Source organism: Alligator sinensis, unplaced genomic scaffold (genome assembly GCF_000455745.1).
Source record: "Alligator sinensis unplaced genomic scaffold, ASM45574v1 scaffold446_1, whole genome shotgun sequence".
NCBI lineage: Eukaryota > Metazoa > Chordata > Crocodylia > Alligatoridae > Alligator > Alligator sinensis.
Window position 1 is genome coordinate 321,188 of NW_005843090.1, and position 4,152 is coordinate 325,339.

Sequence of the window (4,152 nt, forward strand, 5' to 3'; positions counted from 1 at the left end):
CCCCAGCATGCCCACACTGGCTGTGTCCGAAATGGAGGCTGGGCCAAAGGGCACATTCCTCTGTGCCTCGCAGGAAGGCTGTTTTGCTGAGTGAGAGCTGTGGTGCGGCCTGGCAAAAAAAGCAATGGCAAGGGGCAGGCACAACAGAGCTCTTGACTCAGAAAAGTTATGCTTGGGCAATGCAGAAGAGATGGGCACGAGGCGGGGCCCGCTGCTTGAGCTCCAGGAGGCTGCCCAGTCCAAAGGGCCTGGCATGGTGGTGGAAATAGAAATCTTGCCTAGGCGGAGGGCACCTTTGGCTCTGTACCCTTCCCAGATGCACCAGGCTGGGGCAAAGAGCACGTTCCCCTGTGCCTCGCAGGAGGGCTGTTTTGCTGCATGAAGGGTGAGCTGTGGGTAGCTCCTCTATAAAACTGGGCCAATGGCCATTCTAGCTGTGGCACAACAAACAAGGGCAAGCGGCTCTTGGCTTGGAAAAACAAGAGACCTCTTGCCTTGGAAAAAAGGCAGTACAAGCCAGACAGGAGCCAAGCCTACAATCATCTGATGCATCATCAGACACTTTATCCATTGTGCCATTGACCCAAGAGTGCCCGGATATAGCCAAGTGCTGGTGAAGGGTAAGCCCACTTCCTGGTGCTCTGCCCAGCACCCCCTTTCGCTCCTGGTGGGGTCACAGGGGCCTGAGCAGGTGGGCATGAAGCTTGCCAGCAGGCTCTTTGGCCCCAGTTCTGGGCCTGTGCATCTGCCTTGTTCCCAAGAGCTGTGCCTGAAGGATCCTACGCGTGGAGGCCTGCGACACCTGAGGCCAGTGCAGCGTGACACCTTGAGGCACCCTTGGGCTCACAGCCTCATCTTCCTTCGATAGCTGAGGTGGGGAAGTGGAGGACTATAGCCTCACTTTCTATGAAAATCCTTGTGATGCTGCGTGGGTGTGAGGGGAGCTGTGGCTGGTGTGGGGTTGGGAAGAGGCGTGCTGGCCTGTGGCAATGTGAGCGGGGCAGCAGGCCTGGGGAGTATGCCGGGAGGAGTGGATTAACACACAGGCCTGCAGGGCCTGGACCCAGGGGCCCCTGCCAGTCAGGGGCACCCTGGAGCACCAGGGTCAAAACAGCCCACGTCAGCATCCTGGCCACAGACATCCAGGGCAGGCAGTAGACACCTCCTCCCCTCCAGTTGGGCCAGGGCCAGGAGCTTGGTGTGGGCATGGGGATCCCTGCAGGTGATGGCGGCTTCCTGGGGCCGTCTGCTGCCAGGAGGCCACATGGGTGGCCCCACTCCCACTCCTGCTCTTGCTGTTTGCCATCTGTGGGCAGCCACCAAGACCAGCACTACTGGGACAGGATGGGACAACCCCACGCCACCCCATCTGGGCTGGCAGAGGGCCCAGCCGAGGAACGGGTGGGCAGCTGGAGCAGAGCTCATGCCCCCACTACAGCTGGTCTTGGCCCCAGCCCCAGTCCATCCCATGGTACTGGGGGACCACAGCTCTGGCTGCATGACACCCACTGGGTGAATGGGATGGGCTGGGGCTGGGGCCACCTTCATCTCAGCAATGCTCATGCCCCCTAGCTGACCCCTGGATGCACCAAGGATGCTGGGTGGGCCCAGCTGCAGCCCCCTGGCAGGCAGAGAGGGAACCTGCCCTCACCTGGTGGTGTGGGGGCCTGCAATTTTCTGTTTGCCTAGAGCCCCAATAAAGTTTCCCCATTTGCTCTAGCATGGGACTTAGCTCAGAGGGTAAAGCACTTGCTTTGCCTACAAGAGGTAGAGGGATTGATGCCTTCCTTCTCCAGTTTATCATGTTTCCTTCTTTGCTGTGGCTGAAATGAAGCCTGGGCTAAAGAGCATGTTCTTCTGTGAAGGCATCCTCCTTTGTTTGGGACATTCCAGCCTCCCCTTCTGATTTTCATTCTGGTTCCTGGGCTCAACCTGGTCACATAGGCAACTGGGCTGGAGAGAACTCCCTCCCATTCCCTCTTATTGTGTTAAGGGGATGCTGACAACTTTAAAAAGGTTTGGTCTCCATCCACAGTATTCAAATACTACCTGTTTCTGATTTGATCCAGGTGATGAGGTCAGAAAAGTGATAAAAGGGTCACATCTGGTCTGGGAAGTCACTCCCTCTTCCTCTGGGAGGCTTTTTGAAAAAGGCTGATGTCTCAGTTGCCCCATGACACTGTAGCATTAGCTCAGTGGGTAGAGTCTTTGTTGAGCATGTGGGAAGTAGCAGGATCAATGCCCCCATTCTCCAGAATACCATGTTCCCTTTTGTGGGGCATGCAGCACTGAAATGGAAGCTGGACAAAGAGCACAGTAGCAGGGCACTAAGGCGCCTGCTACTGAGAGCAGGGAAGACTCCTCAGGTGCTGGTTGCTGAGGCAATTAGTAGGATAATGACCCGTACCTGCCTAGCCAGAGACAAGAGAAACAGCATAGATCCCAGTAAGGGGCAGCCAAGGGAAGCAGGCCTGGTAGAAGCTGGGACAGCGGGGAAAGGTGAACAGAGGACCCCAAGGAGGGAAGCCTCCTGCTTAGTTTGCCAAGAATGTACCCAGGCAGCCTGAGACCTGGGGCAATGCGGGCCAAAGAGGGACCCCGAAAAAAGGAAACCAGTGGAGCCTGGTAAAGAAAGGGGGGCAAAATGGCAACAGACAAGGAGGAGGCAACTACCACCAAAAGGAGGATCAAAACCGGAGAAGAGACCTCAGATTTATGTAAATGGCCTCCCTAGACAGGTTAGGTGGTGGATGGTAAGAAGCCTCGTTGAAGAAAAAGTAGGGAGTGTAGCCTATGTGACGGTATATAAAGGACCGGGAGGAAGGTCCCCTGGCAGGGGCAAGATAGAGCTCTGGAAAGAAGATGCCCAGAAGGTGTTGAGGAGGCAGTGAGAGATCTGGGGAAAGCTTCAGGAGCTCCAGAAAGGCCTAAGGAGACAAGGAACCCCACAACTCGCCCTAGGGAAGAGACTAGGGTGTACAGGGGTGAGAAGGCGCCTGCTACTGAGAGCAGGGAAGACTCCTTAGGTGCTGGTTGCTGAGGCAACTAGTGGGATAACGACCCGTACCTGCCTAGCCAGCTGAAGAAAGGGGCAGGGCCTGGCTCCTATATGAAGCACAGGCAGGAGGCCAGAGTGGTTCCAGACCAGCAGCCAAGGGAGAAGGAGCTCCCCGCCAGAAAAGAGAAGCTAAGCCTGGATGCCAGAGCCACGCTGGTCACCACGGCAGGATAGAGAACCCGGTAGTCCTGAGCATAGTTCTAGCTAGTGGCTTATGTTTATGTGGTAGCCAAGAGGCTGGTGTTTGTTATGTTTGTGTTTGCTATTGGTTACGCCGGTGGTTTGGGCAAGGCTATTGGGGGATGGAGGAGGCCTCCTAGGGGACTCCCAATAGTGTAGGGACCCCAGTGTCAGGGAGGGTGCTGCATACGGGGTACATAGACCCCAGCCCCAGAGAGGGGCAGTTGAGAAAAAGCCCTGCCAGCAGGGTTCAAATAATGCTTGTTTCTGGTTGGAACCAGGTGATGAGGTCAGAAAAGTGATAAAAGAGTCAGGCCATCTGGTCTGGGTAGTCATTCCCTTTTCCTGTGGGAGGCTTTTTGGAAAAGACTCAAACCTCTCACCTCTGTGGGTAATTAGCTCAGAGGCTAGCGTCTTTGCTTAGCATATGAGAAGTAGCAGGATCAATGCTTGTGTTCTCTAGCTTATCACATTGCCTTTTGTCCCGGCATGCCCATGCTGAGGATGCAGCGCTGAAATGGAGACTGGACAAAGGGCACGTTCCTCTGTCCCTTGCATTGGGCCTGTTTTGCTGCCTGAGGGGTGTGGTGCAGCCGGGCAAAAAAACCCTAGCAAGCACTAGGCGCTCAGACCATAGGGCTATGAACCAGGCAGGAGTCAAACCTATAAACTTCTGACTTATAGTCCGATGTGGTATCTATTTTGCCACTAGCCAAGTACTCCGGCAGTAGCTGCCAGCTGCTGTTGAATGGTCACCCCACTTCCTGGTGCTCCACCTGGAGCTCAGGACTCCCTTTCCCTCCTGGTGGGTTCATGGGGGCACAGCTGGGTGGGCATAGAGCTTGCCACGGGCACCATCACTTCAGGGACAGGATGGGACAGCCCCGTACCACCCTGCCCAGGCCAGGAGAGAA